The sequence below is a fragment of the Lithobates pipiens genome, unplaced genomic scaffold, assembly GCF_037356315.1.
Source record: "Lithobates pipiens isolate NorthernLeopardFrog02 unplaced genomic scaffold, aLitPip1_a1.2 Scaffold_25, whole genome shotgun sequence".
NCBI classification, from domain to species: domain Eukaryota; kingdom Metazoa; phylum Chordata; class Amphibia; order Anura; family Ranidae; genus Lithobates; species Lithobates pipiens.
The window spans coordinates 92,716,735-92,739,795 of record NW_027507787.1 but is presented as its reverse complement, the minus strand read 5'-3'; the positions used below and the strand labels follow the sequence as shown (position 1 = coordinate 92,739,795).

Below are 23,061 nucleotides of genomic sequence, written 5' to 3'. Positions count from 1 at the left end.
TCAACGTTTCTCTTCTCTCATTTTCTCTCCCTCAATTAGCTAATGGAGAGGAGCAAACAAGGATGCTCTGCACTCTACAGGTGCCAGAAGTCCTTTTTATCAGCCTATGACATCATCGGTTGTTAGGATGCCGGCAGCTAGCTCATGCAGTGCCCATGCTGCACAATAAAAACCTGAGGCCTTTTGCAACAAAAAGGCAGGCTTAAATCAGCTAACCACTTGTTGACAATTTTTGGGCAATTTGGGACAATTTTTAGGTGTTTTGCCAAGGCAGCTCTGAAGAACCCAGAAGGCCCCCCCCCGCAGGGGAGGGCTGGGCCAGGGGGCAGGGATGCAATTGCCCCCTGGGCTGCTCTGATATGCGGTGGCAAAGGCTGCTGTGTCGTCAGCTCAAAACCACAATATGCACAGTTCTTGAGCTGGCCGAGTCCAGTACTGTGAGCCAGCGATGTCTTCATGAAAGGGGTGACAGTCTGTGTTACACAGCACAGCCCCTCCCTACTCCACACCATTGGCTGGCAGAGGCTGGACCTGCTCTCTGCTCAATTTGAGCAGTTGGCTGGAATCCAGTGAGGCTCCTGGGAGGCTGGGACCATCCAAGTAAGTGAGCTCCTCCTCTCTCCTCCTCTCTGCAGCCAAAGAGTTTTTTTCTAGCAGCCTGTGCAGGTACCTTGCCCTCCTAGGGCTAGGTGGTATGATGTGGGCTCTCACTGACATGCTGCAGTTTGGCTGCAGTGCTGGTGTACTGGCAGTCATCCTGCATGTTGCCCCTGGGACATAGAGGATGTACATTTTTACTGCATGTTCTGAAAGTGCACAAAACGTCCTGCATGCTGCATGTTTGGTGCACTTTCAGAACATGCAGCAACAATGAGTAACCTAAAAGAAGTCTGAGGGGGTGTGACACCCGCCAGTACACCCGCACTGCAGCCAAACCGCAGCACACCAGTGTGAGCCTAAATGCTTGTATTCACTTGCAGCAGCCACTGCCACTTCTCTGAAAAGTGATCCATGCTCAGGTCACTTTTCAGAGGCATTTGACAGGCAGTGAATAGTTGATATCACATTTCATCCCTGCCTCCTTTAACCCCCCTAAATGCCAATCCCTGCAGGTAATGACACAGTTCACTTTGAACTCCACCTTATTTCCATTACTCTCTGTAGGTATTATATGTGGTCTCACCTTTTTGTTTGCACATCTAATACCAAAGGGTACTTTCACACTGGGGCAATGTGGGTGGTAGTGGTACAGCGCTGCTCGTTTTAGTGGCGCTTTATCATTGTTTTAGTGGCGCTAGCGGGGCACTTTTAACCCCCACTAGTGGCCAAAGAAAGTGTTAAAAATGGCCGTGTTGCATTCATTTCAATGGGCTGGGCACCTCTCCCAAACCGCCCCAATAATGCTGCTTGCTGGACTTTTCAGAATGTCCTTCAAGCGCACCGCCCCAGTGGGAAACCTGGGGTGGCATAAGAAGTGCTTTACAGGTACTATTTTTTAGCACTAAAACGCCTGTACAGCGCCTTCAGTGTTAAAGGACCCTAAAGAGAGTTCTGGAAATAAGGTGTACAAATTCACTTTGAACTCCACCTAAGTGGAGCCCCCCTTTCAGAAGATTTGAGGATATTATTAAACCCAGAGACTGGTGGACTTAGGCCACAATAGACAGATTGAAATTCTGCTGGTTCAGCAGACATTTCAATCTCTGTGCAGACTGGTTGTACAGAATTTGACTCCATCAACTGACCGTACAACCAGCGTGTCTTTATGTTTTTTAGCGATCAGTGCTGGCTGCTATAGCTGCCAGCAGTGATCACTGTATTCTAATGGCTTGGAAACTTTCACCTCAGAGCACACACCCACACATGGCTCTTACGGAAGCTTGGTAATTCAAGTTCTGGGCTTCCCTAACATTACAGCCCTGTGGGGCTGTGACCAAGTCTGGGCAAGAGCTGGGATATGACATTACTTACCTCATATCCCTGCCACTCCTAAACCTGCTCTGCTGCAGCACCAGGCCCACAATGCCCTTAATCTGGCTGGTGCTCCGGCATGCGCCTGCATGTGCATTTCTTATTATCCGCAATTGAGAAAGGAGGAACCTGCACCCTGGGGAATCTGGTGTTCATGCCGGGGAGACAGCAGGACTTGCGTGTTTAGCCTGCTGCGCTCACTGTGACTCTCAGCTACTCTGCTTGCTTGGCTTGCCCAGTGGTGTGGTGCTCACTCACCAGAGAAGCTCTGGACTCCACAGGTAGTGCTTAGTGTGGTGGCAGTGACAGCACAGTCTTTAGTCTTCATCTTCCTGCAGTCTCATTGGTCTGTGTACTGTGTGTGGGGAAGGGGCAAGCTCTTTTTCTCAGTCTCTCTGGGGGCAATCATGCAGTCTCTTTCTGAGAGACTGCTTCACTTCACACTGCCTGTACAGAGACTGACTGCTTCACAGTGCCTGCACAGAAAGTGACTGCTCTCTCTGTGCAGGCAGTGTACAGCGGGGTCTGTGCAGGCAGTGTGAAGCGGGGTCTCTCTCTGTGCAGGCATTGTGAAGCGGTCTCTCTCTGTGCAGGCAGTGTGAAGCGGTCTCTCTCTGTGCAGGCAGTGTGAAGCGGTCTCTCTCTGTGCAGGCAGTGTGAAGCGGTCTCTCTCTGTGCAGGCAGTGTGAAGCAGTCTCTCTCTCTTTGGGGCAATGTGGAGCAGTCTCCCTCTCTCTCTGTATGGGGAATGTGGTGTAGATGGGTGGTGAGCTGATTCAGTGGTTCAATGGGCCACTTGACTGGACTTGCCCCCCAGGCCTAAGGCTGCCAGCCTTCCCCTGCCCCCCCGGGATGCCACGGCACATTGATGTCAGCTGACAGCAGACTTAAGTCAACATTTCCTGATCATACAGTCTAGGGCAACATATTAACGGGTAGGGATGGCCGAATGGTTCGCCCGCCGGTCGTTTCGCTGCGAATTTCGCTGTTCGCCGTCCGCCCGGTCGGCGGACTATTGCCGCCGTTCGCCCGGCGGACTTCCGTGTTTACTGTGTAAAAGAACTTTGACCTATGATGACACATCCATCATGGGGTACAGGACAGTCAATTGAGACATTACAGCATATGAACACTTGGACATTCCCCCTAACTTATAAATAGACCCGATCCAGCGGCCATTTTACATTCTTTCGTATGTCACTATAGGGAGAGGTGCACTACTGCTGACTGCTGCCCTTCTGCTGCAGTAGTCCTTTATCAGTATAGGGACTGAGGTACAGTCTGCTAATCATTCACAACCTACTTGTTCCACAAAGGTCCTTATAAGGACTGGTAAGGTATAGGGTACTACAGTACATAGGGTTGAGTGAGGTACAGTCTGCTATTCCTTAAGGACTGGTATAGGTCCACAATATATAGGGTTGAGGTGCACTACTGCTGACTGTTGCCCTTCTGCTGCAGTAGTCCTTTATCAGTATAGGGACTGAGGTACAGTCTGCTAATCATTCACAACCTACTTGTTCCACAAAGGTCCTTATAAGGACTGGTAAGGTATAGGGTACTACAGTACATAGGGTTGAGTGAGGTACAGTCTGCTATCCCTTAAGGACTGGTATAGGTCCACAATATATAGGGTTGAGGTGCACTATTGCTGACTGCTGCCCTTCTGCTGCAGTAGTCCTTTATCAGTATAGGGACTGAGGTACAGTCTGCTAATCAATCACAACCTACTTGTTCCACAAAGGTCCTTATAAGGACTGGTAAGGTATAGGGTACTACAGTACATAGCGTTGAGTGAGGTACAGTCTGCTATTCCTTAAGGACTGGTATAGGTCCACAATATATAGGGTTGAGGTGCACTACTGCTGACTGCTGCCCTATACTGCAGCAGTCCTTTATCAGTATAGGGACTGAGAGTTTTGTCACAGGGTCATTTAAAAAATGACAGGCAGAGGAAGAGGCAGGCCCTTCCGCAGGGGTGGTAGGGGTAGGGCAGGAGCAACAGGCTTGAGCCAAAGTGGGAAGTTGCAGAAGGTGCGTTCAATTACTTTAAAGGACGCACCAGACTTGGTTGAGTGGCTCACTCAGCCTTACTCTTCTGCACCCTCCTCATCCTCTCGATCTGCACCCTCTTCTTCACTCTCTGCTATGTGCACCCCCAAAGACACTACCACCAACAACACCACCACCACCACCACATACCTTCCGCTTGAGTCACAGGAATTATTTTCCGATCCATATCAAGACATTTCTGATGCGCAGCCACTCTTGGTATTGGATCAGGAAGAGGAGGTAGCAACAACTGCCACTCAGCAGTCTGACGACAGTACCCAGATCAGCCCAAGGAGGAGGTTGGTCCCCGGTGTTGCTGCCTACTCCGAGATCTCTACTTATAGCGGTGGGGAAGGTGACGTCGATGATGACGTGTCTAGTGATGTCACGTGGGTGCCCACAAGAGAGGAAGAGGAGGGGAGTTCAGAGGGAGATATGGACCAGCAGATAGGGAGGAGAAGCAGGAATAACTTACATTGCACAGGATGGACAAAGCAGACTGCTAATGTATCAGGAGCGAGTCATCGACCATGTACGGTCCCATCTTTTTTTAACGTGTCCGCTGCTGACAATAGCGTTGCCATCTGCAATCTTTGCAGTCAACGCATTAGTCGCGTTAAGCCCAACACTCACCTAGGGACGACCGCCTTAAGAAGGCACATGAGCAGCTATCACCGAGCCCAGTGGGTGCAACGGAACACACAAAGCCACACTCCAGGCTCTCACTGTCCAGCCTTGTCTTCTCCTTCTCCTCTCTCCTCACAATTGTCCTCCACTCCACCTTCCATCACGCCAAACTCACGTTTTTCTGCAAAAAGGCAGGCTTCCGTGGGCCTAATGTTTGAGCGTGAAAAAATGATGACGCCGGATAACCCTCTTACCCAACGGTTGACGGCTGGCTTGTCAGAACTCATAGCCCGCAAACTACTGCCATATAAACTGGTGGACTCGGAGGCCTTTTCGCAAATTTGTGGCCATTGGAACACCACAATGGAAGGTCCCAGGAAGGAAGTATTTCTCAGAGAAGGGCATCCCAGAGCTATATGGCCATGTTCAGCGGCAAGTGAATGTATCTCTGGCACACAGTGTCCATGCCAAGATACATCTGACCACAGACACGTGGTCTAGCAAACACGGGCAGGGAAGGTATATCACTTTTACTGCCCACTGGGTGAACCTTCTGACGGCCGTCAAGCATGTAACCTGTGGCACCCGTGTAGATTTGGTTTTACCACCACGGATTGCATGCAGGCCTGGCTCTTCTTCTCCTCCTCCTCCTACTCCATCCTCCTCCCTCTCCTCCTCGGCTGACTCCTCCTTTTCCGCTGCTATCGTCTCTTTCGCTGCGCCGCCCAAGCTCCCCAGAACCTATTCTACATGCCAGGTGAGACGTTGCCATGCCGTGCTGCGTCTGTTGTGCCTGGAAGCCAAGAGCCACACTGGCCCGGCACTCCTTTCAGCTTTGCGTTCACAGGCAGATCAGTGGCTAACACCGCTCAATTTGACAGTTGGTAAAGTGGTGTGTGACAACGGTGCCAATCTGCTTAGCGCATTGAAACAGGGCAAAATTACGCACGTGCCATGCATGGCACATGTATTAAACTTGGTCGTGCAGCGATTCGTTGTCAAATATCCTGGGGTCCAGGACATCTTGCGGCAGGCAAGGAAAATCTCGGCCCATTTCAGATCTTACACGGCCATGGCTCACCTTGCTGACATTAAGCGGCGACACAATCTGCCGGTCAGACGTCTTATTTGCGATTGCCCGACGCGATGGAACTCAACCTTCTATATGCTTGATAGGCTGCTCCAGCAGAAATGTGCAGTTAACGTCTACCTGTATGAACTCTGTGGCAGAACAGGTTCTGGGGAGCTGTTTTTTTTTTTTCACTGCGCCAGTGGCTGGTAATGCGCGACACATGCAGACTTCTGTGGCCATTTGAGGAGATCCCCAAAATGGTCAGTCGCAGCCATGGCGCTATCAGTGACATGGTACCTTATGCCTTCTTTATGGAGCGTGCATTGCGTCGTGTCATTGATCAAGCTGTGGAGGAGCAGGAGCGGGAAGATGAGGAAGTCGCAATGCTGGATGAATTCCCAGGGGGGGCTACTCTATCTGAGACAAGTGAACAACAGGAGTCTGAAGAGGAGTCAGAGAAGGATGGTGCCGGGGCGGATGAGGAGGAGCAAGAAGAGCATGCTTTAAACCTTTCTGGGATCCCTGTTGTTGTGCATGGATGGGGAGAGGAGAATGAAGAGGACGACATTATCCTGGATGATGAGCAGGAGCCAGGCCACCACACCGCTTCCAGTTTAGTGCAAATGGGGGCCTTCATGCTCCAGTGTTTTAATAGGGACCCCCATATAAAAAGCATAAGGGTCAAGGACCAGTACTGGGTGGCAACGTACTTAGACCCCCGGTACAAACACAAAATGGCGGAAATGTTACCGCCGTCACAGAGGACTGTCAGAATGGAGCACTTCCAGGCCTTGCTTCGAGAAATGCTGCATTCTGCTTTTGCGTGCGCTGGCAGAGGAGCAATTCCCACTCCCAAAGAAGGAGTTGCGGGTACCAATCCAACAGCGCCTGCAAGAAGAGGCCGGTTTGAAGATGTGTTGGTGACTTCGGATATGAGGTCATTGTTTCAGCCGACCCATCGACAGGTGTCATCCGGATCCAGCATCAGGGAACGCCTAGACCAGTGATGGTGAACCTTGGCACCCCAGATGTTTTGGAACTACATTTCCCATGATGCTCCACTATAATGCAGAGAGCATGAGCATCATGGGAAATGTAGTTCCAAAACATCTGGAGTGCCAAGGTTCTCCATCACTGGCCTAGACAGTCAGGTGTCTGACTACATCGGGTTAACGGCCGATGTAGACGCTCTGAGGAGTGATGAACCCCTGGACTACTGGGTGGGCAGGCTTGACCTCTGGCCAGAGCTTGCCCAATTTGCAATCGAACTGTTGGCTTGCCCCTCGTCCAGTGTCCTGTCCGAAAGGACGTTCAGCGCAGCAGGGGGGATTGTGACCGATAAGCGTATTCGCCTAGCTCACGACAGTGTTAACTACCTCACATTTCTAAAAATGAATGAGGCATGGATCTCGGAGGAATTCAACACATGTGACCAGTAGACCATGTATATGTCTATAAACAATTTTTTTAATCGAGCACACAGACCTTCTTTCTTCATTTGGCTCACTTCCTTGTCCAAAAAAAGCACACCATACTATATGCCCGTACCCTCCTGTTTGAAGAGGTTGAGCGGTGTCATATTTCTACTGGGGCAGCTTATTATGAGGGGCTCCCACCATCCCTGTGCTGTGCTGACTTCCTCCTGGGGCTGCTTATTATGAGGGGCTCCCACCATCCCTGTGCTGTGCTGCCTTCCTCCTGGGGCTGCTTATTATGAGGGGCTCCCACCATCCCTGTGCTGTGCTGACTTCCTCCTGGGGCTGCTTATTATGAGGGGCTCCCACCATCCTTGTGCTGACTTCCTCCTGGGGCTGCTTATTATGAGGGGCTCCCACCATCCCTGTGCTGTGCTGCCTTCCTCCTGGGGCTGCTTATTATGAGGGGCTCCCACCATCCCTGTGCTGTGCTGACTTCCTCCTGGGGCTGCTTATTATGAAGGGCTCCCACCATCCCTGTGCTGTGCTGACTTCCTCCTGGGGCTGCTTATTATGAGGGGCTCCCACCATCCCTGTGCTGTGCTGACTTCCTCCTGGGGCTGTACCTCTGCTGTGCATATTATGAGGGGCTCCCACCATCCTTGTGCTATGCTCATTATGAGGGGCTCCCACCATCCCTGTGCTATGCTGACTTCCTCCTGGGGATGCTTACAGTGCAGGTGTCAGTGCTGTATATCACGGTGCTGGTGTCAGTGCTGTATATCACGGTGCTGGTGTGAGTGCTTTATGTCGCGCTGCTGATGTCAGTGCTCTCTATCAAGGTGCTGGTGTCAGATCACTCTATCACGGTGCAGGTGTCATTGCTGTATGTCACGCTTCTGATGTCAGTGCTCTCTATCACGGTGCTGGTGTTAGATCACTCTATCACCGTGCAGGTGTCATTGCTGTATGTCACGCTGTTGATGTCAGTGCTCTCTATCACGGTGCTGGTGTCAGATCACTCTATCACGGTGCAGGTGTCATTGCTGTATGTCACGCTGCTGATGTCAGTGCTCTCTATCACAGTGCTGGTGTCAGATCACTCTATCACGGTGCAGGTGTCATTGCTGTATGTCACGCTGCTGATGTCAGTGCTCTCTATCACGGTGCTGGTGTCAGATCACTCTATCGGGGTGCAGGTGTCATTGCTGTATGTCACGCTGCTGATGTCAGTGCTCTCTATCATGGTGCTGGTGTCAGATCACTCTATCACGGTGCAGGTGTCATTGCTGTATGTCACGCTGCTGATGTCAGTGCTCTCTATCACGGTGCTGGTGTCAGATCACTCTATTACCGTGCAGGTGTCATTGCTGTATGTCCCGCTGCTGATGTCAGTGCTCTCTATCACGGTGCTGGTGTCAGATCACTCTATCACGGTGCAGGTGTCATTGCTGTATGTCACGTTGCTGATATCAGTGCTCTCTATCACGGTGCTGGTGTCAGTGCTGTATGTCACGCTGCTGATGTCAGTGCTCTCTATCACGGTGCTGGTGTCAGATCACTCCATCACGGTGCAGGTGTCATTGCTGTATGTCACGCTGCTGATGTCAGTGCTCTCTATCACGGTGCTGGTGTCATTGCTCTATGTCACGCTGCTGGTGATCATCTCCTGCACCCTCTTCTTTGCCTACCCTGACCTTCCCTCTCCTCCATTGTCTTCATGCGCTCCACAGTCCTGAATTGTCACAACAAATTCACATATTCACATATAAGATTCACCTCATACATGTGTTATGTCATTGGCCATGTGGTGGGACTATGTTTGCACAGCTAGTAATTATTTTGTGGCTGCAAATTTGACCTGTAGGTTTGCAAAGGTCGCCTCCCATTGAAGTCAATAGGGCCCGCCGCGAACGTTACGGTTCGCGAACGATCGTCCACGTTCGCGGTCCGCGTTCGCGAAACGTCCCGTCGGAAGTTCGTCCATCACTACTAACGGGTAGACTCCACTCTCTCTCCTACCCTATACGACACCTCTCCCATAAACTACATTGAACTGCGTTACCCCACCTGTCTAAGCTGCTGTTCGTCTTCTTAAAGAGTCAGTACCATTTTTTGCAAAAACTTGAAAAATGTCTAGACAAGACTCTGAGCACCCTTTTGTGGCTGAACCAACGCAGATTTATCATGCCTCTGAACCCACAGATGTACAGAGAGCAAATTCTGCAGATATTTCCGAAAAGAGTGTAAGACCCAAACGTACAATAAAATCTACACAGAAACTCAGAGAAAACTATGAAGCCACAAGAGATGAATTCTCCAGCAATCTGTCAGACTTATGGGACAGAACTTCACTCTGCACGTCAGTTTTTTTCACACTTGCTCAGCCAGCTGAACTAAGAGACTCTATAGATTGCTTATCTGCCGCATATGAACGCTACCAGCAGCTGTTAATACACAGCTTTCTTGCAGGACTGTAATATAGAGGACTCTCTATCTGGGAAATATTTATTGAGAGACTTTAATAGAGCAATATCTGTTAAAGGGACAGACATCTCACCACCTGTATCCCCTCCTGCTCACCAGCGATTCGGGTGACAAAGATAAAGACCCTAACCATCAGTGCCCTATTCACAAAAAGCCTCACCCCCTAAGAAATGTCATGGGCTTAGGGCAAAGACATTACAAGAGCGCAGGGAGATTCTTCAAAAACTTGGATTATGCTACATGTGCTGTGCTTGTTATGGGCATTTTGCTAAAGACTGTAAAGTTGTCATCAAGTGCACAGAATGCAGTAGCGACAGACATGTTACAGCTATGCATCTGGGCCCACCCTCAGACAATTCACAGCAGCCTCCTACCTCCAGCCCTGTCTCAAGTCATGGTGGGGAGCAACAAGGTCATGCTCCAGCCACAGCTAACGTTTCTTCTTCATGCACAGAAGTCTGTGGAGAAGGCTTAGATCACAAATGCTGCTCTAAGATATGCCTAGTCAAGATATACCTAAAGGGTCAACCTGTGGAAGCTATTAGGATGTATGCCATAATAGATGAACAGAGCCACAGATCCCTGGTTAAGCCTAAATTCTTTCAGATCTTTGGTATAGAGGGACACGCATCACCATATACTCTCAGAACCTGTTCTGGTCTCTCATATCAATGAGAGAGGGCATACCCCTACCAACATTGTTGAATGTGACCAGATACCAGATGAAAGGGAAGAAATTCCTACTCCAGAGGCTGCATATCACCATCCTCACTTGAGGCACCTTGTTAATGAAATTCCTGCAATAGACATGAATGCTGAGATCTTGATCTTGCTAGGAAGAGACATTCTCAGAGTACACAAAGTACGCAAGCAGTGCACTTCATGATGCCCCTTAAGCATACAAAACTCAATGTGGGCTGGGTAATCATGGGCGACATATGCTTGGATAGAATGCACATGTCACCCGAGATCCACTCCTTAAAACTTACATGTTAGGAAATGGACATGCATTCCACTTCAAACAGTGCCCTCACCATTATGAAGTAAAAGCGAAGTCTCTTCACATCATCCAAGTACCTGATGTCACTCCTAACCTTTGTGATGACAACCTAGGTACCACAGTGTTTTGTACTACAAACGATGACAACAAAATAGCCTTGTCAGTCAAAGACAGAGTGTTCATTAAAATAATGGACAAGGAATTCTTCCAGGATGAATCTAACAGCTGGGTTGCACCATTACCTCTTCGTGCTGCAAAGGTTAAACTCCCAACCAATTGTGAACAGGATCTATCCAGATTCAACACACTTCAACGAACACTAAAGAACAGGCCTGAAATCAAGGACTATTTCATCGCTTTTATGAAAAGGATCTTTGACAATGGTCACACCGAACCAACTCCAATACCAATAGACCAGCTTTTAAGTGGGTGTCCTGGAAACAATCTCTACATGCCTTAGATATAATCCATATACCACGCTGCTACACTTCTGCCTCCCTTGCTACAAGTCAGAGGAAAGAGCTTCACATCTTCTCAGATGCATCTACTGAGGCCATAGCAGCTGTCGCTTACCTCAAGGTAAGAGATTATTCTAATAAAGCCCACATAGGGTTTCTGTTTGGGAAAGCTAAGTTAACACCTAAGCCTGAACACGATTCCCAGGCTTGAACTTTGTGGGACTGTGCTAGCTGTAGAAATAGCAGATTTCATACTGCGTGAGCTAGACATTCAGATAGATGATGTCATATTTGACACAGACAGCAAAGTTGTTTTGGGCTACATATACAACCAGACTAAACGTGTCTGTCTATATCAGCAATCGTGTAGAGAGAATCAGAAAATCATCTAAACCTGAACAATGCCATTATGTTCCATGTGAAATTAACCCTGCATGCCACCAGGCCAGTGTCTGCAAATGTCTTTGCAAATTCTTCTTGGTTAACAGGTCCTGAATTCCTGCTGGATCATCCAGAAGAAACCACAGCTGTCTTCAGTATTCTAAAACCTGACAAATATCCAGATACCCCGACTATCCTTACCCCAGCTACTCTTCTTACCCAGAAGCTTGGGTCTGTTCCTGTAACACCTGGAAACTTTAAATTAGGAAATCTGTGCTATGACCAGTGGAAACGAGTACAACACCTTGCCATCTGCTTCTGGAATCGTTGGAAGATGGAGTATCTTTCTACTCTGCAAGGATGCAGGAAATGGCAACGGCTGAACCCCAATATACAAGTTGGAGATCTTGTTCTGCTTAAGGACCAGCAAGCTGGAAGAATCGAATGGCCCATGGGACTTATTGTAAAGAGCGTTCCTAGTGATGACGATTAGAGGTCGACCGATATGGGTTTTTCTCTGGCCGATGCCGATGCCGATATTTAGAAATCATGGCGGCCGATAGCCGATATATGATGCCGATTTTTTTGGGCCGATATGTTAGGCCGATTTTATTTTATTTATTTATTTATTTTTAATCCCCCTTGATCTAACAGACCTTTCCCACTGGGGCGTTTTTTAAGGCGCTTTTGGGCTAAAAATAGCGCCTGTAAAGTGCCTGCAAAATGGCTCCCCTGCAGTCTGTGTGAAAGACAGAGTGCTTTCACACTGAGGCGATGCGCTGGCAGGATCTTAAAAAAAAAAGTCTTGCAAGCAGCACGTTTGGAGTGGTGTATACCGCTCCTCCACCACTCCTGCCCATTGATATGAATGGGCACCACTGCCGAAGCGCATGCAATGCGATTTGGCAGCGGTGCTTCATGGGCGCATTTAACCTCTTCCTTGGCCGCTAGCTGGGTTATATGTGCCCCACTAGCAGCCAAATAGCACCGCTAAAATGATGGTAAAGAGCCGCTAAAACTTGCGTTTTACCATCAACGCCTGCCCGCTCCAGTGTGAAAGCAGCCTTCATAAGTGATACAGAAAATTTCTTACACTTAAAGCGGAGGTCCACCCTAAAATGGACATTCCGCTCATCGGATTCCTCCCCCCCTCCGGCGCCACAATTGGCACCTTTCAGGGGGGAGGGGGGTGCAGTTACCTGGATAATCCAGGTAACTGCACCCACTTCCGGGCTAGCTCTCTGCGGAAAGGGGCGTACATTACGCCCCTTTCCGCAAGTGCCCGCCCCCTTCCGCAAGTGCCCCGCTGCCTGCTGGGAAACACACAGATCCCAGAGGCAGCGGGGACCGTCCTCATTGCGCAGCGCGGCTCGCGCATGCGCAGTAGGGAACCGGGAAATGAAGCCGAAAGGCTCCATTTCCTGATTCCCATACCCAAGATGGCGGCGGCAGCACTCGAGTGTCGATCTAGAGATCGGCTTCGGGTGCCGACATCGCGGGCGCGCTGGACAGGTAAGTGTCACTATTTTAAAAGTCAGCAACTCCCGCTTTAAACATTTATTAAACAAAACAAACCTCCAATCAGTTTACTTGTATGTATGATCTAGATAAAAAAAAAAAAAAACCTATATATTAAATAAAAACGGGTAGTCAAAACTTTTGGACAAAAAAAGAAAAAAAATGGGCTAACTTTACTGTTTTTATTTTATTTTTATTTTTTAAATGGTGTATTTTTTTCCCAAAAAAATGCATTTGAAAGACCTCTGTGCAAATGCCGTGTGACATAAAATATTGCAACAACCGCTATTTTATTCCCTAGGATCTCTGCTAAAAAAATATATATAATTTTTGGGGGGTCTAAGTGATTTTCTGGCAGAAAATACAGGATTTTTACTTGTAAGCAACAAGTGTCAGAAAAGATTTAGTCTTTAAATGGTTAAACTGAGAACTTCTACACAGAGATGACTTCATTCATTCAGAAGTGTAAACATTGTATCATTTAGTTCTTTTCTTGGCAGTCTGCCCAGAGAGGAGGAAAGTGTTGCTATGACGACTCAGTCAACTCACACTGACTTCTTACAGAAGTCATTTCAAAGTCCCGCTGTAGAATCGGCTTTTTATCAGCACAATCGGCCGATGCCGATTATTTAAAAAACGGCAAATATCGGCCGATATATCGGCCGGCCGATATATCGGTCGACCTCTAATGACGATAAGGTACGTAATGTGGAGGTGAAGGTTTCAAAACAAGGGACTGTAAAATATGAAGCACAACTACAAAAGGTGTGACAAGAGGCACGCTTAGAGGCCAAGAAAGGACAATTACCAATCAAGAAGGTGCAACAAGAGGCCCATTTAGAGGCTAAGAGAGCATGACTAGAGGCTGAGAAGTTGCATCAAGAAACATCCTTGGAAATGCAGAAAGCCCTACTAGAAACAAACCTAAAAAAGCTTGCTGTAGAGAAAGAAGTGGTGGTCGCTATAGAAGCAGAGGCCTTAGAATTAGCTGTATACCCCAATAATGAACACAATAGATGCAGCATTATGCTCAGTGTAGAAGCTGAACCTCAAGATCTTCCACAACGCACTTCAGACTACATCTAAACAACACTCCAAACCTAGCAGCAACAAAGACTATGAGGAGAAAAATCAAGGACACTTAATAGCACCACTGCAAGTCAGCGACTAGTCTCAAATCTGCAAACAAGACTCCAGGCAAAGTGAAACCTCTTGTGTCACACATCTTACATGCAGGGTACCAGAATATACAAATTATCCTCCAGGTCCTGCCTTTACTTCAGAACAATACGCCAAGGACTGGGTTAAACCGGAAACTCTAAGACCCCTTTCACACTGCCGAGCCTATAGCGGTGTTTTACCGTCGGATTTGCAGAGCATTCGGCCATTAGTGGGGCGCTTTCAATGGGGAGCAGCGGTGGAGGAGCGGTAAACACACCGCTCCTTCACCGCTCCAAAGAAGCTGCTGGCAGGGCTTTTCCTGACGTCCTGCCAGCGCAACGCTCCGGTGTGAAACCCCTGGGGGCTTTCACACTGGAGACACAGTTTGAGGGCGGATTGCAGGTGATATTTCTAATGCTATAGCGCCTGCAAAACACCCTCATGTGAAAGTGGTCTTAAAAGGTATGATCACACACCACCTTTCCACCATAGCAATACACGCCCAGCTATTCAAGCCATTGTAGGATTTGCCAAGTTCTTTGCATGATGCAAATTAGTCACAAAAGCTAAAGAGCCTGGCGATCTTCTTTCCAAAACACTGTCAGAGGCTTAGACCTGTCATGCAGTGAAGATAGATCTCCTGATCAAATGGCTTGGAAACGAATCGGCTGAACATGCCAAGTGAATCAGGACAATAAATATAACCTACCCAGACACTGGCCTTAAAATGATCTGGAATAGACTTGACGAATGTTATGGGTCAGCAGAAGCAAAAGAAAATGGACTATTCACATGACTTGATAACTTTCCCAAGAAACCTAGCAAGGTTTATAAGAAACTCAGGAAACAAAGTGACTTGCTAATTGAACTTCAGGTAGCCAAAGCCAAATGGGACTTACAAGGACTTGCCTTCCTTGAAACAGCCAAAGGCTTCAACCCCATTGTACAAAAGCTACCCTATAACTTACAAGAGCAGTGGATCACACATGTCTCCAAATATAGAAGACAGTATAATGTTCCATTCCCATTTCTCTGTTTTGTGCACTTTGTAAGCCAGCAACCTAGAACAAGAAATGATCCTAGAGGATCCTACAGGACTGAACCCTAGCAAACCTCCAGTAGCAGTACACAAAATGTGACTCCTCCAGATTCCTTACAGGTCTGCCAGATCCTCTAACTCAGAGACAAAGGTCAAAGATCCTGGTCAGCAGTGTCCTTTGCACCGGAAGCCATATCCTCTTCCAAAGTGCAGAGCCTTTAGAGAGAAGTCCACAAAGGGTCGCAAAGTTTTTCTGAAGGAAAACAACATCTATTACAAGGGCTGCTTATTGACATCTCACTTTGCCAAGGATTGTAAGGTCAGTGTAAAATGTACAGAATGTGACAGCTCAGATTACAACACAGCTTTACACCCAGGGCCATCCCTGTGGTCATTACAACACACCAACAGCACAACCACCTTCTCATAAAGTGACTGCCATACACTACCCACATGCCTCTTCCCTTCATAAGCCCGTCTAGTGAAAACATTGCCTGTTACAGTGACCAAGACCATTTAGGGTGCTATGCCTTTGAAATAACAAAAGAGGACAATCAGGTGTCAATGTCTATTGAGGACAAACTCTTCTTGGACATAAGGAACAGCAGTTCCTAATTAAAGTTGACAAAAACAGCTGGGTCGCACTGACCATTTAGGCATTCGGATGCCGTCCGAGAGCAGGCCAGTAGGGTGCCCGTGAGAAGCGCCTATGCTGCTGGCAGTGCTGCGGTGGAGCCTTTTGGCCGCTGTGGGGGGAGTGCCCAAGACACAGAATCTCCCCCTGCAACTCTGGCTTTCAATGCAGTGGGGGGAGATGGGAGGTGGTGATCGGCAGCTCTATGTTGCTGGTGGCATCTCCCTGTGGCTTGTAGTTCTTCTTCACCATGTATAGAGTGGAGAGGGGAGGGGCCTCTGACCCAGGCAGCTACAAGTTTCACTCTTCTGTGAGTTGCTCGGCTTGTACACTGTTGCCGACTGCTGCCCAGGTCAGAGGCCCCTTACCTCTCCACTCTATACACTGTGAAGGAGAAATACAAGCCCCAGGGAGATCCCGCAGTCCACAGGCACCATAGAGCTGCCGATCGCCCCCTCCCATCTCCCTCTGTGCTGGGGGTTGGAGGTGCACAGCCAGGTACAGGGGAACCTCTGGGGGGGTTTAAGTCTAGGGACCTTGATGTATGGGGGGGGGCTCTCTGGGAACCCTGATGTATGGGGGGGCTCTCTGGGGACCTTGATGTGTGGGGGGCTCTCTGGGGATCCTGATGTATGGGGGGGCTCTCTGGGGACCCTGATGTATGGGGGGCTCTCTGAGGACCCTGATGTATGAGGGGGCTCTCTGAGGACCCTGATGTATGGGGGGGCTCTCTGGGGACCCTGATGTATGGGGGGACTCTCTGGAGACCTTGATGTAAGGGGGAGCTCTCTGGGGACCCTGATATAAGGGGAGGCTTTCTGGGGACCCTGATGTATGGGGGGGCTCTCTGGGGACCATGATGTATGAGGGGGCTCTCTGAGGACCCTGATGTATGGGGGGGGTTCTCTGGGGACCCTGATGTATGGGGGGCTCTCTGGGGACTCTTATGTATGGGGGGCTCTCTGGGGACTCTTATGTATGGGGGGGGCTCTCTGGGGACCCTGATGTATGGGGAGACTCTCTGGAGACCTTGATGTAAGGAGGGGCTCTCTGGGGACCCTGATGTAAGGGAGTCCCTGCAGGGAGTCTATTCCACATTTTCACAGCTCTTACAGTGAAGAAACCTTTCCATATTTGGAGATGAAATCTCTTTTCCTCTAGACGTAAAGAGTGCCCCCTTGTCCTCTTTGTTGACTGTAACGTGAATAACCCGACACCAAGTTCACTATATGGACCCCTTATATATTTGTACATGTTGATCATATACACATAGGGCTTTGTGAGGGTGTGGCTTGTGTGTGAGTGGGTGGGTGGGTGGGGACAAAGAGGGCCCCATGATCCCCTATTGCCCGGTGGCCCCATGAGTTGTCAGTCTGCCCCTGGTCGCACTTCTTTCCTTCAGACCCCAGAGGCGAAAGTCACCAAGTACAAAGGCGTTTCTCTTGTCTTCAAAATTATTTTTAAAGAAAGCCAGAGATGAGAGACCACTTATTTGTGAGAAAATCTTTGAAAATTAGAGAAACATGCAGAAATAGCCCCCACTCTTAAAGTGATTGTAAAGGCTCGTTTTATTTTTAAATAACAAACATGTTACGTAGTTACAGAGTAAGTGAGGTTGAAAAAAGACACAAAAAAGACACAAGTCCATCAAGTCCAACCTATGTGTGTGGTTATATGTCAGTATTACATTGTATGTTGCGGTCGTTCAGGTGCTTATCTAATAGTTTCTTGAAACTATCAATGCCCCCACTGAGACCACCGCCTGTGGAAGGGAATTCCACATCCTTGCCACTCTTACAGTAAAGAACCCTCTACGTAGTTTAACCACTTGCCGACCGCCGCACGACGATATACGTCGGCAGAATGGCACGGGCAGGCATAAGGGCGTATATATAAGTCCCTGCCTTCCCGCGGGTGGGGGGCCCGATCGGGCCCCCCCCCGGTGCCTGCAGCGGTCGGCATTCGTTCGGGAGCGATCCGGGATGAGGGGGCAGCCATTCATTCATGGCCACCCCCTCGCGATCGCTCCCGACGAATAGAAATGCTCCACGACATCACTTCCTCTCCTCACAGGAGAGGAAGTGATGTAATCTCTCCTCCGTGTCGGTATTTTTCGTTCCGGCACCGAGGAGAGAGGATCGGTGAGTTGCACCAACACACCACACGTACAGTAGAACATGCCAGGCACACTCACACCCCCCCTTTACCCCCGATCACCCCCCCAATTACCCCTGCCCCCCCCCCAGTCACAGTGACACCAATTGCATTTTTTTTTTTTTGCATTGGTGTCATTTGTGACTGTAATAACTGTTAGGGCAGTTAGGGTTAGCCCCCTTTAGTTCTAATGTGCCCCCCTAACCCCCCCAATAAAGGTTTAACCCCGTGATCACCCCCCGTCGCCAGTGTCACTAAGGCTGGGTTCACATTGCAGCGGTTTATGAGAACGAATGTGATTCGCACCGCACTGCAGTGCAAATCACATCCGATCTCTGTGCGATTCGAGTTCAGCCATACAGATAGTATGGCTGAATTCCCGCCGCACCCGCCGCAAATTCGCACGGGACCCTTTTTTTGGTCCGCAGCAGAATCGGATCGCATGGGTGTTCACACCATGCGATCCGAGTTTGCAGATCGCACTGCGATATGCGAACTGATCTGGGGGTGTCATTAACATTTCACTGACACTCCCAGCAGTTCGCATAGGGCAGTGTGAACTGCCGCCGGGAGGCATGCGATGCGGGAACCCGCCGCGGATTCGTGGCGTTCCCGCATCGCTCCAGTGTGAACCCAGCCTAATAAGCGATCATTTTTCTGATCGCTGTATTAGTGTCACAGGTGACGCTAGTTAGGCAGGTAGGTATTTAGGTTCGCCGCAACTTTTTATAGCGCCAGGGACCCCCATATACTACCGCATAAAGCCCCCTGATTGCCCCCTAGTTAACCCTTTCACCAGTGATCACCATATAACTGTTACAGGTGACGCTGGTTGGTTAGTTATTTTTTTTATAGTTTCAGGGCACCCGCCATTTATTACCTAATAATAAAGGTTTAACCCCCTGATCACCCGGCGGGTGTCATTTGTGACTGTAATAACTGTTAGGGCAGTTAGGGTTAGCCCCCTTTAGTTCTAAGGTACCCCCCTAACCCCCCCAATAAAGGTTTAACCCCGTGATCACCCCCCGTCGCCAGTGTCACTAAGGCTGGGTTCACATTGCAGCGGTTTATGAGAACGGATGTGATTCGCACCGCACTGCAGTGAAAATCACATCCGATCTCTGTGCGATTCGAGTTCAGCCATACAGATAGTATGGCTGAATTCGCGTTGCACCCGCCGCACCCGCCGCAAACTCGCACGGGACCCTTTTTTTGGTCCGCAGCAGAATCGGATCGCATGGGTGTTCACACCATGCGATCCGAGTTTGCAGATCGCACTGCGATATGCGAACTGATCTGGGGGTGTCATTAACATTTCACTGACACTCCCAGCAGTTCGCATAGGGCAGTGTGAACTGCCGCCGGGAGGCATGCGATGCGGGAACCCGCCGCGGATTCGTGGCGTTCCCGCATCGCTCCAGTGTGAACCCAGCCTAATAAGCGATCGTTTTTCTGATCGCTGTATTAGTGTCACAGGTGACGCTAGTTAGGCAGGTAGGTATTTAGGTTCGCCGCAGCTTTTTATAGCGCCAGGGACCCCCATATACTACCGCATAAAGCCCCCTGATTGCCCCCTAGTTAACCCTTTCACCAGTGATCACCATATAACTGTTACAGGTGACGCTGGTTGGTTAGTTATTTTTTTATAGTTTCAGGGCACCCGCCATTTATTACCTAGTCTCACTAGTGTACCCCTAAATTTAGGGGTGTCTACTTTCCAAAATGGGGTCATTTGGGGGGGGTTTGTGCCATCTTGGCATTTTATGGCCTTCAAAACTGTAACGCCCTTAGAAAGCCTGAAGGCGGTGCTTGGTTTTCGGGGCCCCGTATGCGGCTAGGCTCCCAAAAAGTCCCACATATGTGGTATCCCCGTACTCAGGAGAAGCAGCAGAATTTATTTTGGGGTGTCATTTCACATATGCCCATGGCATGCGTGAGCAATATATCATTTAGTGACAACTTTGTGAAAAAAAAAAAAGTTTGTAATTTTCCCGCAACTTGTGGCAAAATATAAAATATTCCATGGACTCAACATGCCTCTCAGCAAATAGCTTGGGGTGTCTACTTTCTAAAATGGGGTCATTTGTGGGGGTTTTGTGCCATCTTGGCATTTTATGGCCTTCAAAACTGTAATAGGTAGTGAGGAGTGAAGTCAAATATTTACGCCCTTAGAAAACCTGAAGGCGGTTCTTGGCTTTCGGGGCCCCGTACGCGGCTAGGCTCCCGAAAAATCCCACACATGTGGTATCCCCGTACTCAGGAGAAGCAGCAGAATTTATTTTGGGGTGTCATTTCACATATGCCCATGGCATGCGTGAGCAATATATCATTTAGTGACAACTTTGTGAAAAAAAAAAAAAAAAATTAAAGTTTGTAATTTTCCCGCAACTTGTGGCAAAATATAAAATATTCCATGGACTCAACATGCCTCTCAGCAAATAGCTTGGGGTGTCTACTTTCTAAAATGGGGTCATTTGTGGGGATTTTGTGCCATCTTGGCATTTTATGGCCTTCAAAACTGTAATAGGTAGTGAGAAGTGAAATCAAACATTTACGCCCTTAGAAAGCCTGAAGGCGGTTCTTGGCTTTCGGGGCCCCGTACGCGGCTAGGCTCCCAAAAAGTCCCACATATGTGGTATCCCCGTACTCAGGAGAAGCAGCAGAATTTATTTTGGGGTGTCATTTCACATATGCCCATAGCATGTGTGAGCAATATATCATTTAGTGACAACTGTGTAAAAAAAAAAAAAAAAAAATTTTTTGTCATTATTCAATCGCTTGAGGCAAAAAAATAAAATATTCAATGGGCTCAACATGCCACTTATCAATTTCCTTAGGGGGTCTACTTTCCAAAATGGGGTCATTTGGGGGGGGTTTGTACTGCCCTGCCATTTTAGCACCTCAAGAAATGAGATAGGCAGTCGTAAACTAAAAGCTGCGTAAATTCCAGAAAACGTACCTTAGTTTGTAGATGTGACAACTTTTGCGCAAACCAATAAATATACAATTATTGACTTTTTTTTTACCAAAGACATGTGGCTGAATACATTTTGGCCTAAATGTATGACTAAAATTGAGTTTATTGGATTTTTCTAATAACAAAAATTAGAAAATATCATTTTTTTTCAAAATTTGCGGTCTTTTTACGTTTATATCGCAAAAAATAAAAATCGCAGAGTCAGTCAAATACCTTTAAAAGAAAGCTCTATTTGTGGGAAGAAAAGGACGCAAATTTCGTTTGGGTACAACATTGCATGACCGCGCAATTACCAGTTAAAGCAGCGCAGTGCCAAAGTGTAAAAAGACCTCTGGTCATTTACCAGCAAAATGGTCCGGTCTGAAAGTGGTTAAGGTTAAACCTCTTTTCTTCTAATTTTAATGAGTGGCTACGAGTCATGTTAAACTCCCTTCTGCAAAAAAGTTTTATCCCTATTGTGGGGTCACCAGTATGGTATTTTTATGTTGAAATCATATCCCCTCTCAAGCGTCTCTTCTCCAGAGAGAATAAGTTCAGTGCTCGCAACCTTTCCTCATAACTAATATCCTCCAGACCCTTTATTAGCTGTGTTGCCCTTCTTTGTACTCGCTCCATTTCCAGTACATCCTTCCTGAGGACTGATGCCCAGAACTGGACAGCATACTCTAGGTGCAGCCGGACCAGAGTCTTGTTGAGCTGGAGAATTATCGTTTTATCTCTGGAGTTGATCCCCTTTTTAATGCATGCCAATATTCTGTTTGCTTTGTTAGCAGCAGCTTGGCATTATTGTATGCCATTGCTGAGCCTATCATCTACCAGGTCCTTTTCCATCCTAGATTCCCCCAGAGGTTCTCCCCCCCAATGTATAGATTACATTCATATTTTTGCCACCCAAATACATTATTTTACATTTTTCTACATGGAACCTCATTTGCCATGTAGTTGCCCCACCCATTAACTTGTTCAGATCTTTTTGCAAGGTTTCCACATCCTGTAGAGAAGTTATTGCCCTGCTTAGCTTAGTATTGTTCGCAAATACAGAGATTGAACTGTTTACCCCATCCTCCAGGTCGTTTGTGAACAAATTAAATAGGATTGGTCCCAGCACAGTTAAAACATTTCTTGGGATTTTTTTTTACTCTCCTCCGCTATCTGTCTTTCATGTTCTATCTTAGCCGTCCTTATTGCACCCTTACATTTCTTGTTCCATTCTATATAAAGTCTGAATGCAGATGATGATCCCTCAACATTGTATTTTTTGAAGGCCTTCTCGTTTGCTTTTATATGCATTTTTACATTGGAGCCATTCAGGACTTGTTCTTTTAAATTTATTACCCAATGGGATGCATTGGTTAATGCCCTTATTTAATACGCTCTTAAAGCAAACCCATCTCTCCGTGTTCTTTGTTCCTAAGATTTTATCCCAATTTATGCCTTCTATAAAGGTTCATAGTTTAGGGAAGTTGGCTCTTTTTAAATTCAGTGTCTTTGTATTCCCCTTATATTTCCTATTTGTGTGATTTATACTGAAGCCAATTGACCTATGATCGCTGTTACCTAAATTGCCCCATATTTCCACATCCATGATCAGGTCAGTATTGTTGGTAATTAGTAGATCCTCTAACGCTTTATTTCTAGTGGGTGCATCTACCATCTGACTCATAAAATTGTCCTGTAACACATTTAGGAACTGGCAAGCCTTAGATGAATGCGTGGTTATCTCTGCCCAGTCTATGTCTGGATAATTAAAATCCCCCATTATGATAACACTTCCCATCCTAGCTGCTAATCCAAATTGTGATAGGAGATCTGTCTCCCCTTCCTTCCTCAGGTTAGTGGGCCTATATCCTACTCCCAGTATTATTTTCCCCTTAGCTACATCCCTTAGGAGCTCTACCCATAAGGATTCCACCTCCTCCCTAGCTCCCTTAGTGATTTAGTGATATCATCTCTCACATTCACTTGTACATTATTTTTGATATATAGGCCTACCCCTCCCCCTTTTTTACCCTCTCTGTCCTTGCAATAAACGGTACCCTTTAATGTTTGCCACCAATCATGAGAGCTGTTCAACCAGGTCTCTGAAATTCCCACAAAATCCAAATCCTCCTCGTA

At 47.9% G+C, this 23,061-nt stretch overlaps 1 protein-coding gene across 2 annotated transcripts in view; it reads left to right on the top strand.

The window, feature by feature from the left end:
* ACY3 (aminoacylase 3) overlaps positions 1-23,061 on the top strand; it is a 144,075-nt gene that overhangs the window by 46,622 nt on the left and 74,392 nt on the right. Inside the window, exon 1 of one of the 2 annotated variants that reach the window (XM_077454689.1) lies at positions 15,478-15,500. The exons of the other annotated variant lie outside the window; for it this stretch is intronic. The gene's annotated coding sequence lies outside the window, so the exon portion shown is untranslated. Of the gene's footprint in view, positions 1-15,477; positions 15,501-23,061 lie in introns of those variants that run through there. 2 annotated transcript variants of the gene reach the window in all.